Here is a 19,644-nt window from a genome sequence, read left to right as displayed (position 1 = left end):
TTACACAATTTGGAAATTAGTTAACAAGAAATTTTAAAAATCACTTTAATTTTACTTTATTGGGGAGTTCAACTAACAATATTCTTTCACACACAAACTTATAAATATATACATATATATATATATACACATACATACATATATATATACACACACACACACAGGTGCGTGCGTATATGAAAGATGCACAAATACACATGGTTTTCTAAGTGAACAAAAAAATAAGTCTTTCCATCCCACCTCATCAAACTATGGTGAAAAAAGGCAATACAGTCACACATAGTAAAGCAAAACAAATTCCCATGTTGGCCATATCCAAAAGTCAGACTTATTCTATACTCTGAGTCTGTCACCACTCAGTCAAAAGATGAGCAAGCACATTTCATCAGTGATTCTTTGGAGTGATGAGCAGTCATTGGACTAATTGGAATCTTAAATATTTCGAAGTTGTCATTTGATGATGCTGTTATCATATAACTTGTTTTTCTGTTTCTGCTGATTTCAATCTGCATCAATTCATACAAGTCTTCCTAACTTTCTTTGATACCATCTATTTCATTTTTCATGTTGCAATAATATCCCATTACATACATTTATCATAATTTATTGTCACTTCCCAAATAAAGAGTGCTTCTTTAGTTGAGTTCCTTGTAACTACAAAAAGTAATACTCTAAAAAAATTTTTGTACATGAGTCCTTTTCCTCATTCTTTTGATCTCTTTGGGGTACAAATATAGCTTTATACCTGTAGAGATATCACTGGATTTGACTGTGGCTTTGTTAAAAGCCACAATTTAATTTTCAATTAAAATGCCAGGGAGGGGGTGAGGGGGTGGAATGGAGCATTGGAAGTCATATCTCCAGTAAAGAGTTCAAAGAAGAGGGTCTACTATGACCTTGAGACATGCCCATATTTAAGGGGTAAGGAGATTTGTCTAGGACAGGGCTTCTTAAACTTTTTCCACTTGTGGCTCTTTTTTTCGTCCAAGAAATGTTTATGTGACCTTGGATATATAGGTATATAAAATAGGTATTCAAGTCAAACATTCACTGGTAATCGTACTTTCTTTACGTCCACATTTAGTTACAACATCCCTATGTAGTTGAGAGCCACATTTTAAGAAGTTGAGGTCTAGGATACTAAAAGCGATTAGAAAGGGAGAAGAAGAAAAATAACATTGTCCTATTTACAGAATGCAGGAGAAGGGAGAGAGGATGTCAAGAAGGGACTGGAAAAAAAAAAGAAGGAATGGACTGGTTAAGTGTTAAATGTTGCAGAGAAACTATCCTTTCCAAAGTCATTGAAACCTTGGAAAGAATAATTTCCTTAATATGAAAAGGCAATGAATGTAAAAGACTTATTTTAGAGATCATCTGGCCTTCCTGCTCATTTTGCAGATAAGGGAAGTGTAGTACTGATTGAGGAAGGTGACCTGCCCAAAGTTGTTAGACTTTTGCAGAATGAGGTTTAAATGTAGATCCTCTGACTTTCAATTCACATTCTTTCTGGTATTCTAAGTTACATATTAAGTAAACAAACAAGTTAATCTTTCACTTATTCTATTCTATATCCATGACTCTCATCATTAAAAATCAAATATTAAACCTTCTTATGTAGTTAGGAGCAATTAGTGCTTTGTGTTCCAGAGCTGTGTTGTTTAAGCAAGCATAGAGAATGGAAAACATTTCCTGTTCTGAACATACTTATTAGAAATATAATTTTCACCTTGTAAAATATTTGACATGTTTGGTTTTTTTCCTCCTGTTGTCCTCTGAAAAAAATTCTTTTCAGGGAATTTAAACAACACATGGTCACTACTTCATGCCAGTGTCATTTTTGTTTAGCTTTAATTGTTCAGTGACTACTTTCTTCAGATTACCAAATATAAGCTATACTTTTCCTTCCTACATACAGCTTGTGGCACATAATTTAATCATTTGTTTTTCAGGGTATACTTTTCTATGCGTTTTTCCCCTTTTTATGAAGAACTTGTTTTAGGGACTTTATTTAGTGGTGGTCTGTGCTGATTGGGATGATAATTTTGTTTTGAGAAAGAACCTTAATAAATCACCTACAACTAAGATACTGTGTTAGTTGCTAGGAAAATAGAAATGGCAGTCTATTGTCTTATGCATATACATTTTTATTTTCTGCTATGATCAAAATATCTTTAACCAAATTTAGGTTTCTTTGATAGAAGGATGCATACATATACATATATGTGTATATATATGAAATTTTTCTTTATGGCCTTGAATAAGTAATGACCATAGGTTTTAGTTTTTTCATCCCTAAAATACAGGTTTGAACTAGATGATAACTAAGGTTTCTTCTTTAAATTTAAAATCTAAAAATGTTTTGAGTCTAAAATTTAGTAATTTTCTTCAATGGCATCATATTCAGCCACTTTTAAATAGTTAAGCAAATAACTACTAAGTGTGTCACAAGGCTGTTTATAGTATATATTCACTTTGCCTTTTTAGGAATTTAGCTTTTGAATGTGGAACTCATGTCTAGTGTTTATACAGTATCATGTTCAAATAGAAAGTCTTTAGGTATAATCCACTCACAATTGCCTTGATCACAGTTCTTCTGTATTTGTAATTGTTGTTTTTCCATTATGTCTGACTGTTCATGATTTTGTAGACTGTATCAAGTACCAGTACTGTCTATGGACTTTTTTTTGGGCAAGGATTAATGGTTTGCCTTTTCCTTCTCCAGTGGATAAAGGCAAGAAGAGGTTAAACACTTGCTCAGGGTCGTATATACTCACAGAGGTTTTTGTTGTTTGTCCGTCATTCTCCAAGTAGACCATGAAATGTATGTGAGTTGGATTTGAGTGAGGGAGGACTGTGCAAGGTCACCAGCCTTATTTTCCCCTTTACAGCCATCTGGGTCCAGTGGCAAGATATAGATCAGGATGACTGGAGATAGCTCTGGATGCAGTGGGAGATGTTGGCTTTTTTAATCTAAGGCCTTCAACAGGTCTCACTTTGGCTGAGGTCACACCCATTCAGGGATGAAGGCTAGGTAGCAATTGAGTTAAAGAATCTCCTCTTTCTTTCATTTGAAACCCAGTAGATAGAGCACTGGCCCTGAAATCAAGAGATTCTGAGTTCAAATCCAGCCTCAGACCCTTAACACTTACAGTGTGACTCTGGGCAAGTCACTTCACCCCAATTGCCTCATGAAAAAAAGTGCTATGTGAAAATAATGCCAGTAATTATGTAGCTAGTGTCTGAGGCCACATTTGAAGAGGCAGATCTTACTGACTCCAGTTCCAGCTTCTATCCACTAGCTACCTCCTGTAATGCATTATAACTGAACCCATGTTGATTCTTAGATCAGCTCCTTGCTGCTTATCTTTCTTTTCTTTTTTTTTTTTTTTCTTTTTTGCTGAGGTTATTGGTTAAGTAACTTGCCCAGGTTCACATAGCTAGAAAGCATTAAGTGTCTGAGGTCAGATTTGAACTTGGGTCCTCCTGACTTCAGGGCCAGTGCTCTATCCACTGTGCTACCTAGCTGACTCTGCCTATCTTTCTTTACTTAGGCCAACCCTGGTACTTTGTTTTCTTTTTAAGATCTGGTCTCTGCAGAGATCCATTTTATTTTAATTTTCAAACAAAGAATAAAAACAAAAAGTTATTTTAAAAAAGTATACCAAAATTAGTAAACATTAATTTCAATAATAAATGTATTATTTCATATGCACTTGGATCATTGGACAGCTGAAAAGAAAAGAACCAAGTCTTTTATAGTTGATCATCACATAATCTTGCTGTTGCTGTGTACAATGAATTCTTGATTCTGCTTGTTTTGCTCAGCATCAGTTCATGTAAATCTTTCTAGGTTTTTCTAAAATCAGCTCGTTCATAATTTTTTTTATAGAACAGTAATATTGCATTACTTTCAAATGCTATAATTTATTCAGTCATTCCCCAGTTGATGGACATTTACTCATTTTCCAATTCTTTGCCATCACAAAAAGAGCTGCTGCAAATGTTTTTACACATATAGGTCCTTTCCCCTCTTTTATGATTTCTTTGAGAAACAGCCAGTAGTGATTCTGGTGGTTCAAAAAACACAGTTTAATAGCTCTTTGGGCATAGTTCCAAATTGTCTCCAGAATGGTTGGATCATTTCACAATTCCACCAACAACATATTAAGATCCTAGTTTTCCCACATGTCCTCCAACATTTATCATTATTTTTTTCTTTCATCTTAGTCAATCTGAGAGGTGTGTACTAGTACCTCAGAGTTGTCTTGATTTGCATTTCTCTGAACAATAGTGATTTAGAACATTTTTTCATATGAATATAGATGGCTTTAATTTCTTCATCTGAAAATTGTTGATGTCCTTTGATCATTTGTCAATTAGGGAATGACATATTCTTTTACATTTGACATGGTTCTTTATATATTTTAGAAATGTGACTTTTATCAGAAACACTGGCAGAAACACAGAAATACTTTCCTTCTAATCTTGGTTGTGTTGGTTTTGTTTGTGTAAAATCTTTTTAATTAAATGTAATCAGAGTTGTCCATTTTGCATTTCATACTGTTCTCTAGTTCTTTGAGAAATATTCCTCCCTTCTCCAAAGATCTGATAGTTAAACTGTCTCTTGCTTTCCTAATCTGCTTATAGTATCATCCTTTATACCTAAATCATGTACCATTTTGACCTTATTTTGGTATGGGGTGTGAGATGTAGGTCTATGCTAAGTTTCTGACATTATTTTCCAAAAACTGATATAATTTGAAATATAATACTGATATTAAGCCACACCTGGGTTTTAAGGGCAATTTTTGAGGGAAAGTTTGGATTCTATTTGGGCCAATTTAGTCATTCTTCTTATAATTTGAGAAGTAACTCCTGGTTTATGAGGAATTTTTAAATGTTTATACAAATGAATAGACCCTATTTTGTTTTGTTTTTTAAGAACACTTTTAATCTAAAAGTTTATCAAAAGATCAGGCACTAATTTGAATAGTGCCTGTTTCTTCCAAACATTTATGGATTCTAAGGGAGCATGAACTATAACCGAATGTGACCTCAGACAAATACAAATGAACATAGCCATGTTTGAGGAGAGAGAAGATGTAGGTGTCTTCTCCCAAGTCTGCTGTTTCTTTCGCTCCCGAGTTAGGGTTTTCTGAAACTTGAGTCTGCTGTTGCTTGACTTCTTCCATTTAAACCAACAACTAGCTATAGGTTTAATTTCACTCTTTATCCCTAAGATTTTAAACAATTGGTCCAAGAAGGAAAAGGGCCTGAATAACCATTTAGATAGCACTTTATAATTCTGGAATGCTTTGTTTTTTTTTTATTTATTTTTAAAAGGGAAAGTATTATCTCCGTTTTACCAATATGGAAACTCCAACATAAAACTATGACTTTCTTATTCATTAACCTTGCAAAAAACCACTTGTATTGGTTGCTGACCAAGAGTATAAGTGACATTTATTTTGCTTTTTTGCTTTTCAGACATTTAATGGAGAATATATGCTGTGTCTATGCTTTTTTTGTAAGATTGCCTTGACTGAATTAACTCATTTTGAATAAGATCCTTTTAAAAAGTCTTATATTCTGGGAATAGTCATCATAAAACACTCCAACAGGAACCCCAAGTCCAGCTGTCAAATGTTAGATGTCCTTTGCTAATAGAATACTTTTCTTTTGGTCAGGAATTCGTGTACTTGGTCCACTCAGATCAATTTGCCAGTTTTCTCTGGATCTAAGCATTAACTTCTTTTAACTTGATTCAAAGACCTCACCCCTACTTTCCCCCCCTCCCCCCCCCTTTCCCAATCCTCCTTCCCATCCCCTACTTGGTTCCAGCTCAATGAGGGAGGTCAGGTCAATACAGTGTTTTGATCCCCTCCAGGAAGATTCCATAACATTGAAATGATATATGAAGGGCATCCCCTTTCCATACTTCTTCAGGATTAAGAAGAGGATAGAATAGTTGGTTGGTCTTATGGTATATAATTTGAGAATATTGAGATCCCCCTCCCCTCTCTCCAACTCTACCCCTTGCCTAGAAGTATTTCAGGTATGAAGACTGGATGGTACTAGAGAGCTTTCCATTAAGCACACTCCTTTCTTTCTTTCTTTCCTTCTTTTTTTTTTTTTTTAAACCAGAACAAAATGTCACTTCAGTTTATTTCAGCTGCAACAGCAGTCATGTTAAAATTGACAAGTTTAATCCTTAACTGCCCCAAGTAAATTCAGCCACTTAATTATTTTTAAAAAGTTATTCCTGAGGCAGGTAGGTGGTGCAGTGACTACCACCTTTTTGTGGTTAGCAAAATTACTGACACAATTATACTCAGCAATTTTGATCTATAATGATACTGTGCCCCCTGCCCATATCCTATCCCAGACTTTACCTTACTGGTGGGCTGATTCCACACTGTTTCCTGCTAATCCAACCAAGCTGGTAAATCCATAGGCTGAGATATTCCAGATTAGAATGCACTTCCAATAAATATTATTTCTACTACACTATGCTGCCTTAAAGTGAGTGGGTTATACAGAAACTTAGTCATCAGTTAAAACAATAAAGAATATGTTGTCACAGAAATATCAGATATTTGTGCTGCAGGGCAGTAGGGGAAAAAAGCCCCCTTATTTTTGGGGAAGGGAATAACTTTTTTTGTTTTGCTTTTTTTTTTTTCTGAGGCATTTGGGGTTAAGTGACTTGCTCAGGGTCACACAGCTAAGAAGCATTAAGTGTCTGAGGTCACATTTGAACTCAGGTCCTCCTGACTTCAGGGCTGGTGCTCTATCCACTGTGCCACATAGCTGCCCCAAGTTTTTGTCTTAAATGCTGAGCAGCCATGAAACTTTAAATAAGTTATGTCCAGTTGGGGGCAAGGAGTAGATTGTTTATAGTGAAATTTCATGCTGATTGTGTGGAGAGTAGTACTTGGGAGTACTTTATTTCTTTCTTTTTGACTTTTCTTCTAAGCTTCCCATTTTCTTTTCCCTTTCTTTTATTAAATTCCAGTTCAGTTGTCTTCAACTTTGTATTTGGACTTTACCAAAATTGCTGCCTAATAGCAGATTTGTTTCTGTCAGTCTTTTGAGATTGAAGAGGAGATAAAAGTTCAGAAGATGTATTCTAAACTTTGAAGCATGGAAACTGTCTCACTTTCCCTATCTCTCTTCTGAAACAGCTCTCACAAAGGTCATCAGGGTCCTGATAACCAGATATAATGGTCTTGGTCTGTCTGAAATATCTGTCCTATTATATTACTCTCTAGAGAGTTCTTCTTTGGCTTTAGAAACACTCTTCTGATTCTATTCCTACCTCTATAAATCTTTCCATCTTTCTATTCCTGGCTTCTACCCCATTCTCTATGTTATCTCTTTAACTTGAGTATTTCCCATTTTCTATCTTTTGCCTCTTTCTCCCCTTCCCCACCTTCTCTTTTTTCTCTCTTCATAATCTCAATTTATTTCTGTAACTTCAGCTATCACTTATGCAAAGATCACTTCCAGATTGCTCTCCCTGTCCTGAATTGCCTCATAATCTTCCACAAGTCTAATTGTCTCTTACTTGGCTGTGTTATAGGCCCCTTAAATTTAATATTTCCAAAACTGAGCTCATCTTTCCTTGAAACCTGTTCTTTCTCTTATCTGTTGATGGCATTCGTATTCCCTATCCAACTATGTTCAACATCATACTGTGATGTTTGGAACTGTGTGCTAAGTGTGGGGGGCACATATTCAAGCATGCAAAAAACATTCTCTGTCCTCAAGGAATTTGTATTCTAGCAGGGGAAGAAGGGAAGGTGGAAGGGGAGGGAAAGGGGAAAGAGTGGAGACTTCTGATGAAGAAGTGATGGAATCCAGAGAGAAATCTGGGCATTAAATGAGCATGGATTGAGGATCCCATAAAAAGTGATGACCAGAAGGAGTAGCATTCATTGATCAGGAGAGCATGTTTCAGGAAGATTTCTCCAGAATGGGAAGGAAGCTATTGAACTAAAGTTTGGAGGATGAGTCCAGCAGGCATTCCCCAAAGTCTTTCTGTTTAGTGCTTTCTGTTGCTTCCCAAGTAAGGTTTAGATTCTTTTGTCTGATATTTAAGGTCCTCTCTGCTACTTAACCTTTATAACCTAATTTATATTTAACCCTTGTGCATATTCTATACTTCAGACTATAAGGGCTTGCTGCCCTTGAACATGTTCTGTGCTTTCCCACTTCTGGAAATTCTCTTAGGCTATTTCCTATGCCTGATCATCCTTTCCTCTTTCCTCTTGGTTGAATTTCTGTTTATGCTTTTAAAGTTCTGTTCATGCCATCTTTTCCATGAAGCTTTCCCTGATCTAATGCATTTGTCATCTATTTTGTGTTATATCTGTATATAAACTTCATGAGGCTTATTCATGAGATATATCTTATTTAAATTTAAATTCCAATACCTAGTATTCTTTGTAAAGTGGATGTTGTTTAAATGTTTGAACTGTTTGGAAAAGGAATTTTAAGTGGTAGCAAAAGCTGGAAAGCGTGATGGAGTATGTTAAGGAAATTTGACTAAATCTTAAGATACATGTAGGGATCTACAAAAAGAGGATTAAAAATAAAAAGTTTGAGACTGCTTTCAGCCATGTCTAACACATCTACCATTGATTCAGGAATTTTATTAGTCACAAGTCAAGGCAACATTATTAAGCCTTATGTAAAGTGCTAGAAGTAGAAATTCAAGCAAAAAAAGAGTCCCTGCCCTTCAAGAGCTCATAGTCTAAAGAGGGAAGACAACATGTAAAAGATGGAATTGAAAAGAGAAGGGAAGAATATACTCATGGGGGATATGGAGAAGCCAGGAGAATTTGAGTATAGCTGAGAGGAGTAAAAGAGTTGTGTGTATGACCCAAGACTTTGTTAGAATAAAAATTCTGAGAGGGACTTGACAATTGGAAGAGGGGGTCTAGGAGGAAGAGAGAGCTTTCAGTATGAGAATGCTGCTAGGGTGTTGCAGAGACAGCTAGGAAGTCAGGAGTGGAATAGGAATGAAGGGATGAGCATGCTTAAGTCACTCAGGTGGAAAGGGATGATAGATTTAGAATTGGAAGGAACTTTAAAGGACAGGTAATCCAACCCCTTGATTTCACAGGTGAGGAAACTGAGATCAAGGGACTGAACATAAGTTAATTTATTCAGAGTCCCATAGAATGAGTGGCAGAGGTGGAATTTGAATACAAGTCCTCTGATTCCAAATCTAATACTTCCTCCGATTTCTCAGGCCTCTGAAAAGCAGGTGCAAGATTCAGAATATTCATTTAAAAAGCTTTTTGAGTTCCAAATTTTCTCCTTCCCTTCCTCACCTCTCTGCTTGAAGAGTGGTAAGCAATTTGATCAAACTCAAACAAAACATTTACTAATTAGTCATGTTGTGAAAGAAGAAACAGACTCAAATGGGGGAAAAACCTGATAAGGTTTAGGTTTGGGAGTTCCCTTGTCAGGAAACCAAATGATGAGGTCTAGATTTAGGGAACCAAAATGAGATTAGGGTTTCTGGTGGTCAGGGAGTTAAATGACATGGTCTAGTGGCAGGTTTGGGGTTCAGGGAACCAACCAAGTGGAGAAGTTTGGCCTCCCCTACACCCCCTTGGGATTTGGTGCATAGGGAGGGAGTTTGGGGAACTCCCTTCTGGCAGCACAGAGGTTCTCTGTAAAGGAATTTACAGACCTGAAAAGGCTAGACTGATAAAAGAGGTTTATTATTGGCATTGGAAATCAGCCTTTTCTATGCAAGAATAGAAAGGCTGAATTTCTCAGTGAAGGAGTTCTGGCAGAAAAATGAAGTTTAGAGAAATCCCAACAGAAAGGCAAAAAGTCTCATTAGGGAAATAGGTGAGGATAAAGAGAGGGTAACAGTGGAAAAGAATATTATTCCAGTGGGCAGAGGTTTTCTTGGCATAGCTAGCATAGCGCATTGCCTGGCATGTCAGGACCTCTGGCAAAGAAATGAGTTTAGAATTGGCTCTTTTTTAATAGGAGCTTTGGTTACAAGCTGAGTTTCAGTTTGGGCTGAATTTGAATAGAATTGAATGAGTTTCTTTAATTCAATAGGGTTGGGATTCTTTTGCTCAGGATTGAACCAATCCCACCTAGATAACAAAATGAAGCTGTTTTTCTTGTTTCTTCTGTGGGGTCCAATGGACACAGGGTTCAAGGAGTTTTAGAGAGTTTCGAGGTCCCTTCTTCAAACCCATGAAAAAATAATTTAAAGAACTGTATGCTTTGATTTGTATTTAAATTCCATTAGTTCTTTCTTTGGAGGTGGACAGCATTTTTTGTCATGAGTCTTTTGGAATTGGAGTGGATCACTGTATTGCTATGACTAAATCATTCATAGCTTGTCTGGGGAGGATATACCTCAGCCAGGAAGGGCTGGGAATCTGAAAGGAATCACAGATCAATAGGAAATACAGTTTCTTAAAGGGACCCCAACCAGCTTCAGTACTGTTAAATCACAGGGTATATAGCTTTACAATGCTTTGGATATAGTTCCAAATTATTGTCCAGAACGGTTGGATTAGTTCATGTTTCTATCTCTATGCATTAATGTCCCAATTTTCTGACATCTCCAACATGCATTATTTTCTTTTTCTGTCATCTTAGCCACTCTTGATAGGTGTGAGATGCTACCTCAGAATTTTAATTTGCATCTCTCTATAATCGGTAATGATTTAGAGCATTTTCCCCATCTCTATAGATAATGTTGATTTTTTTTTTTTTTTCATCTGAAAACTTCCTGTTTTCAGGAACTGTTTCAGGACTATTTGTATCTTTTGAATAGTCAGTTTGTCACAAAAGTCTGGAGCCTAACCCCAAGAATGACCATTCCTAGGTTCTCCTCCTATAATATACTGAAATACTGCCTTCTGAAAGTCTGTTTATTTTTCTATGGACTCTTTTTTTTTTTTTTTTTTTTTTTTAGACTTTGAAACTGACTTTTTATCTAAACCTTTCATCTTAAAGTTGATTTTTAAAATTCCTGCTTCCTTCTGAGCATCACCTTTGCCCTCTGGGATTTTGAACTCTACTTGCTGAACTTCTCCTCTTTTGAGCTCAGAGAATCATAAATAACTAAAGATGGACTCTGCTTTGTAGAGATCATAAAGATTAAGAACATGAACCCAGAGAGTTGAACTTGCCCAGAGCCCTACGTTGAATTATATTAACAGAGCTGGAATTATTAACTGGTCTCTCAATTATTAATTCAGTATTCTCTGTACTGGACCCTCCCTTTCCACACATCCTGTCCCATCAGTCTTCCCCATACCCTGTTAATTTTCAGTATATAATAACTAGTCATCAGTATTTTGTGAGCATTTTTTACCAAGTTTGGAATTGTTAACAGACTGGGCATTTAAAGCCTACTGCCTTTTTTTGTTTTCTTGATTGGTCCTTGGTAAAATGTGGCATTTTCCTATTTTTAAATGTTCAAAGACAGTTGTCTAAATAAAGAACTGGTCTCTGAAAATGTAGTCTTTTTATAGGATGAGGAAGATGATCCACAAATAACTTTTTTTTAGGCCTACTGGTTTTTTGTTTGTTTATTTTTGCATATTGAACATGGACTATTACTGTTTCCTTAGGTCTAGAGAACTTTCCCTCAAGGAATTAAAAAAAAAAATTATTCATAAAGGCCAAAAATAAGACATGCTGATTTATCACCAAGTAACATTAGCACTGGAACTCTAAGATTTTATTTGCATTGAATGTGCTTTACTGAAATATTCTGCTCAGAACCTGCTACCAAGTTTGTGAATTATCTAAGCTTCTGGTGTCTATTTTGACTGCTGCCTGACTTGAAACTCATCCCTATTTGCTTTTTTTCTTTACCTGAAAATAGATATAGAATCAGTGCACTGTTGATTCTGAATTTCCTTCTTTCTGTGAAGGTGACTAGTATCCTAATTACCCAGGTTGCCAAACTCTGAGGCATTGATGCTATTTGAGTGGTCTAGACCCATGGTGGTCTAGAGGTTAGTGGCTATAAGAGAGTTATCAAGAATCCCTTTAAATAAGCTGCAGGTCATAGGCATGAAAGAATTCCACTTATTCCTGAATATTAGTTGCAAAATAAAAGTTTATTGTTAGATAGAAATAAGTTTACCCAGAGACTGACTTCTATAGTGGCAGATCTATGGAAAATAGAGTTTTGTACTGAAAATGCAGTTCTCCGTGGACAGAAAGCCCTGGCAGCTGAGTAAGCCACCGAGGTCCATCTGCAAAGACTTTAGTTGATGGAAGCTTATTATATTGGCTGTCTTAGTGGGGGTTGGAAAGCCCGAGCAGATCAGAAACAGTGGGTCCTGGGCAACCCAAGCAAATCAGAATGGGGGCTGGGACAACGAGAGTAGATCAGAACCAGTTGGGGCTGAGAGAGCCTAAGTTGGCTCAGATCCAGTGGGGGCTGGGACAAGCCCAGATCTCCTATTGGAATTCAAAGGGATGCTTTTGACCAGGATTTGTGAATCAAAGGCTCTGGCATCCTGGACTGGGGAGGATGTGCCTCAGCCTGGAGGGGCTGGGAATCTGAAAGGAATCACAAATCAATAGGAAATACAGTTTCTTAAAGGAACCCCAATCTACTTCAGGATCATCAGCCTTTCACTCTCCCTCTTCCTGGTCTGAACTTACTCTGTCATTTTATCTGCAAGTCTCATACATCTGCCCTCCTCTGTACTCACAGTTCTTGTCCTTAGACTCTTATCACCTCTTGCCTGAACTATTGTTCTCCCTGCTTAAATCAAGTCTCTTCCCACTTCAGTCCATCCACAAAGCTGCTAAAGGGATTTTCCTAAAGTGTATATTTACTCCATCTCATATCTAATGTTCCCTATTGCCTTTAGGAACAAATAAAAACTTTAAGTTGACCCCAGCTAACCTCTCCAGCTTTAATATACTTTACTCTCCTTCCTGTATGTTTTGATCCAGTCACACTGTTGTTCTGTTTACTGTTCCTTACATGTAGTGCCATCCTGTTGCCCTTCTCCATTCCTTTGCAGTGGTCTCTTGCTGCATTTGAATTGAAGTTTTTCCTCAAGTCTTCTCTTAGAATTCCTTTTTTCTTCAGAATTCACCTTAAACACCACCTTCTGCTGAAGCCTTTCTTAATTCCCCTCTGTTAAGTGACCTCTCCCAAATTACCATCTATTTCTTTTGTATATTCTTCTCTATGTGTGTGTTCTCTCCCCTGGTAGAATGGAAGTTTCTTGACGGCAGAGACTATTCATTTTTGTCTTTGTATTTCCAACTCTTAGCATAACGCTTGGGACATAGAAAGTACTTTAAAAATGTTATTGAGTAATTTAGATAAAATCAAAGGCTTTTAAAAGACAAATCAGGAGTCACCTGGCCAAATTTCTACCCAGATCATAAATCTGTTGACTCTGGTTGATAGAAAGTTATCTGTGATGAGCCTGCCTGTGATAGTGAGACATGCTTTTTAATAATTATAATAATAGTTAGACTTTATATAAGGTCTTAAGGTGTGCAAAGCACCATTTTATATTCTCTCGTTTGATCCTTACAACAATCCAATGAAATAAGTGCTATTATTATATCAATTTTATAGATGAGGAAATATGTTAAGGAAGTTTGATGACCTTCCCAGATTCATGGAGCCAATAAGTGTCAGATCACATTGCAATTCAGGTCTTCTGATTTCTAAGTCCAGCACTCTTAACTGCCTCTTAAATTATATCAATAAATTTAGTAAGAGCCTGCTATGTGTCTGGAACTGTGCTAGTAAGCTCTGGGGACGCCAAAAGAGGCAGAAGACAGTCCCTACCTTCCAGAAACTTACAATCTAATTGGGGAGACTTGCAAATAAATACTATAGAAAGCAAGTTATATGAATATATTAATGAAAACTTAGTGTTCAGAAGGAAGGAGTTTATAGTCATGCTGTCTTCTGTCACAGACTACATTTGGAGAACCTGTAGAATTTTTCGGTGCCACTTTTTAGGGGGTAGCTTAATTGAGTATGTCCAGGGGAGATAACGGGAGAGAACTTTTAACCATGTTATATGTGAATTGAGTGAAGGAATTAAGAATGTTTTGTCTGGAGAAGTGATGGCTTGTGATCACTATTCAGTTCAACAAATTCAAAACCATAATAACCACCAATGCAATAATTGACAATAATACATGAAAAAATACTCTTCCCTCCCTCTCCCCAATCCAATGCCATTTATATTAAACTTTAGATATCTCCATCTTTGTAAAGATACCCTGTTGTTATTTACAAATGGCATTTTTTTTTAAATTTTTTTTTTTTTTTACAGATCAGTCTTTCGGAAGTGGCTGACCAATTGTCAAAACTTGATCATTCTGATGAGGTTTAGATTTAGGGAACCAAAATGAAATTAGGGTTTCTGGTGGTCAGGGTGGTCAGGGAATTAAATGATAAGGTCTAGTGGCAGGTTCGGGGTTCAGGGAACCAAATGGAGAGGTTTGGCTCCCCTGCACCCCCTTGGGATTTGGCACGAGGGTAGGGAGTTTGGGGGACTCCCTTCTGGCAGCTCAGAGGTTCTTTTTAAAGGAATTTATAGACCTGAAAACCTAGATTGATAAAAGATTTATTATGGGGATTGGAAGTAAGGTTAGAAATAGAGGCAATAAAGTCTGGTTAGGGAAATAGGTGAGGGTAAAGAGAGGATGGCACTGGAGAGAATATTTAGTGGATGGAGGCCCTTGGTGTGCCAAACATGGAGCTGGCATGTTTAGAACCTCTGCAAAGAGAGGATTTTAGTTTGGCTCTTTTATAATTGGGGGCTTTGACTACAAGCTGAAGAGGACTTGTGGGTGGAATCCCAAGTTGGGCTCCTCTATGGGTTTCAGCTTCGAGCTAGAATTTGAATTGAATTCAATGAGTTTCAGGACTGAGCCAACCCCACCCAGATAACAAAGATAAAACTGTCACTTTGGGGTCCCTCTCTGAGGCAGAGTTGAAGGAGATTTTGTTATTTAAGGATTTTCATAGTTTCGGGGTCCCCCCTTCAATTCTTGTTGTAATTAATAAAAACTTGAACATTTATTAGATAGCTATTATGTGGAGAGCTTTGCATATACATGAGGAGAAGTATAACAAACACTGAAGTCTGATGAGGGAAATTATTTATTTTCATTTTGGATGTATGGTGGGGAGGACCTCATCAGGAGGACCTTTTAAAAGAGATGACAATTAAATTGGCATATGCTAATTTATTAAAGGTTGAGTAGGTTGTTGGCAAGATGGAGATAGACCTTAGAGGAAAAGAGCAATTCTAGGTAGAAGGAATAGTGTGAACAAAGGCTTGGTGTGAGCAGGAAAGCTTGGGACTCTGTTGTGGGAAAATGCAGCTAGGCCCACAGAACAAAGTGACTGAACCCTGTTGTAGCACCACCTTTTGTTGCAGTCTGTAAATGAAATATATCAAGACTCAGAGAAATGTGTAGCTCTCTTCTGTTGGTTCCAAACATATGGGTTTTAGTTTCCTCTAAATTGATTACTAAAGAAATACACCACCAGTAAAGGATAAAGTTCCTGGGATTAATGTGAACAACCTGCTGAAAGAGCTGGGCATGCAGAATAGTGCATTGGGGTTGTGGTTAGAATTGGAAACTACTGGAACATTATGAATTCTAGGCGTCCCCCTCAGCAGATCTTTGACCTTGCCATGTTGCTTTTCCAAGACAAAAATAAGCTCAGGTTTTGGCCTCTTTGTCCAAGCTTTCTTCCTTGGCCTTTTGGACTGTTCCTTCAGAAAGCAAGATTATATCACCTTCTTTTCCCTCCCCATCAGAATTCTAGTTTTTATTTTAAGTACACTAGTACAGTGAAATACATTATAGAGCACAGTACTTGAAGAAAAAAAAATACCTGAATTCAAATCTTATACCTAATTCTCCATTGTGTACATTGGACAAGTCACAGATTATTTCCAACATTTGGTTTCCTCATAGATAAAATGAGGAGGATAACACACTAAAAGAGAGTTTGTTGTGAAGAAAAGGTTGGAAACAATAACTTATACAAATTCATTGTTTCAGCAAGAATTTAAGCACTTACTACATGCTAGGTACTGATCAAGGCTATAAAGATAAAAGACAAAAGACAGTCTCTGTTCTCAAGAAACTGACATTCTTCTAGAGAAAAACAGATAAAATATATACAGAGTACATTGGAGAGAGGGGAGGAAGATTTGTACTTAGATGGTAGGCCCTCAAGAATGGTTGAGAATGGCAATTGAGCAAGGGATCCTAAGATGTGGAGGTGAGGAAGGTGTGCCTTCCAAGCAGGGAGGATATGCTATTCAAATTCTCAATAAGATGAAAATATAGTATATGGGAAAGTGAATCAATAAACATTCTTTACAATGGGAAGGGAGAGCTCCAGTGATAATTATTTTAAATCTTAGGTACATCTGATCCTCTGAATATTTCTTATTATTGTTATTCTGACAAATGTTATTCTTGCTTATGGATCAGTCTCCCAGGCTGCTTGATTGATTGACACAGTATGATCATTCCTGTTATAATTAATAAAAAACATTGTTTCTTTGATTTGATCATTTATTAAGCACCTACTGTGGAAAGAGTCTTGTACATACGTAAGAATTGTATAAAATACATGAAATGTGATGAGGAATGCTTGTGCCAGGAATTGTGCCGAGTGCCCGATATACAAAAAAAAAAGATAAAAGTTGTAGCCCTCAAAGATTCACAGTCTAATGGGGGGATGCCATACAAATGATTGTACAAAACAAAACTAATGCAGACAAGTTTAGAAGGGAAGCAATAAACTGGGAAAATATTTTTACAGTCAAAGGTTCTGATAAAGGCCTCATTTCCAAAATATATAGAGAATTAACTCTAATTTATAAAAAATCAAGCCATTCTCCAATTGAAAAATGGTCAAAGGATATGAACAGACAATTCTCAGATGAAGAAATTGAAACTATTTCTAGTCATATGAAAAAATGCTCCAAGTCATTATTAATCAGAGATATGCAAATTAAGGCAACTCTAAGATACCACTACATACCTGTCAGATTGGCTAAGATGACAGGAAAAAATAATGATTGTTGGAGGGGATGCGGGAAAACTGGGACATTGATGCATTGTTGGTGGAGTTGTGAACGAATCCAACCATTTTGGAGAGTAGTTTGGAACTATGCTCAAAAAGTTATCAAACTGTGCATACCCTTTGATCCAGCAGTGTTACTACTGGGCTTAATCCCAAAGAGATTTTAAAGAAGGGAAAGGGACCTGTATGTGCACGAATGTTTGTGGCAGCCCTTTTTGTGTGGCTAGAAACTGGAAACTGAATGGATGTCCATCAGTTGGAGAATGGCTGAATAAATTGTGGTATATGAATATTATAGAATATTACTGTTCTGTAAGAAATGACCAACAGGAGGATTTCAGAAAGGCCTGGAGAGACTTACACGAACTGATGCTGAGTGAAATGAGCAGGACCAGGAGATCATTATATACTTCAACAACAATACTATATGATGACCAGTTCTGATGAACCTGGCCATCCTCAGCAATGAGATCAACCAAATCATTTCCAATGGAGCAGTAATGAACTGAACCAGCTACGCCCAGAGAAAGAACTCTGGGAGATGACTAAAAACCATTACATTGAACTCCCAATCCCTATATTTATGCCCACCTGCATTTTTGATTTCCTTCACAAGCTAATTGTACAATATTTCAGAGTCTTTTTCAGATTCATTTTATACAGCAAAATAACGTTTCGGTCATGTATACTTATTGTGTATCTAATTTATATTTTAATGTATTTAACATCTACTGGTCATCCTGCCATTTAGGGGAGGGGGTGGGGGGGTAAGATGTGAAAAATTGGAACAAGAGGTTTGGCAATTGTTAACGCTGTAAAGTTACCCATGCATTTAACCTGTAAATAAAAGGCTATTAAATAAAAAAAAAAAAACAACAACAACGACAACAACAAATGATTGTACAAACTAGCTATGTACAGGATAATCAGCAGAGGGAAGGCATTAGAATTAAGGAGGATCAGGAAAGGTTTTTTGTAGAAGATAGGATTTTAACTGGAACCTGAAGGTTTTTGTTTGTTTGTTTGTTTGTTTGACTAAAAGAATATTGCTGATCAGAACAGCCTAAGGAAATTTTTACATAACTTACAGCTTAAGGAAAAAATGAATTGGATGCAAGGGAAGTGAGAGGCTAGGGGACTAGAGACTAGGCCCTTTCCAAAGTCTGGGCAGAAATAGATGAGGCATGGATGAAGAAAGGTGATTGTAATGGGAGGAGGATAGATGCAAGAGAAATTATGGGAAGTATAATTATAAAAATAACTGATCTTTATATAACACTTTTAGGTTTGCATTTGAATTTTCACTTGACAAAAGTCATGTGATAAAAGTTTTGGTGGTTTTTTTGTTTGTTTTGTTTTTAAATGATCCTTGTTTTAATGACTAGGTAACTGAGAGCCAGAGGTGTTTCATGATTTGACCTGTGGGTCACACTGTAAGATGGCAGTCAGTCAGTGAATAAACATTTATTAAGCACTATATGCCATGCATTGTGTTAAACTTTGAGTTTACAAATATGGGGGCTGGGGGGGAACCCAAAACCACACCTCCTGCCCTGAAGGAGATTAAAATCTACTAGGGGAAGAGAGTACACAAAAGGAAGCCGAAAAGGGGAAGAGGAGAAGTACCTGGTATGGTGGCCTGTTGCAGCTGAGTGGGAAATGAAGAGATGAATGACTTTGGTGCTCTCTCTCCCTAAATGGAGGTTCTAGGAGGAGTTCTTCCCCCTGTCCTCAAATCAGAGAGACAAAGGATACTGATGAAGTGTGAGTACCCAAGCTGATGGGATCTTGCAGGATGATGAGGTACCTTTGGACATGATAGAAGTCCAGGGAGAGCAAACTATATGGGTAAGGAAGGATTAGCAGATCCTAGGTTTCTCCAGCCTTTCCTTACTCTTTCTGGTACATGACATTCATTGCCTTTCTGAATAAGATTTGACAACTATTGGTTAGGTGGTGAAGGAGAGACAAGATTCTGAGGGTAGGACTCTTAAGGATGTGATCAGAACTCAATTTTGCTTTACTAAGGATTAGAGAGGGGCTGATCCTGGAAAAAAAAAGATGTTAGGAGGTACCTATAGCTTGAGGTAATATAAAGGCCCTGATTTTGTTACACGTACATGCACACACGCAGACACACACATGTCTTGAGGAGGCAGCCAGCCACTCCAGATAAAATTTTATATCAAGATGAATGTTTTAATCTTATTATATGATGGAAAGAAGACTGGATTTGGAATTAGAGGAGACCTGTCTTTGAGTCTAGACTGATAGCACTTATGTGATTTTGGACAAATCATTTTAGGTTAATTGTTACCTTCCTATGCCACAGGAGTATTGTAAGAATCAAATGAAAGAGTACTTTGTAACCCTACAATTTCAAAATTTCAGCATTGGAGTGGAATCTTGTCTAGTTCACTCCATATTGGGAAAGAGATTGTTGGCTGTGAAATAATTATTGTGAATTATCACATAATACCTGGCACCTAGTAAGTGCCATTTAAATGTTAGTTATTATTAATATACCCAGCAGATGATTATGTTGGCAT

At 37.0% G+C, this 19,644-nt stretch overlaps 1 protein-coding gene across 3 annotated transcripts in view; it reads left to right on the top strand.

The window, feature by feature from the left end:
- NAA60 (N-alpha-acetyltransferase 60, NatF catalytic subunit) overlaps positions 1-19,644 on the top strand; it is a 91,986-nt gene that overhangs the window by 43,351 nt on the left and 28,991 nt on the right. The gene's annotated exons all lie outside the window — the stretch shown is intronic.

The sequence above is a fragment of the Sarcophilus harrisii genome, chromosome 1 (assembly GCF_902635505.1).
Source record: "Sarcophilus harrisii chromosome 1, mSarHar1.11, whole genome shotgun sequence".
Taxonomy (NCBI): Eukaryota; Metazoa; Chordata; class Mammalia; order Dasyuromorphia; family Dasyuridae; genus Sarcophilus; species Sarcophilus harrisii.
The sequence above is the reverse complement of the archived record's forward strand: the minus strand, read 5'-3'. Positions and strand labels throughout refer to the sequence as shown.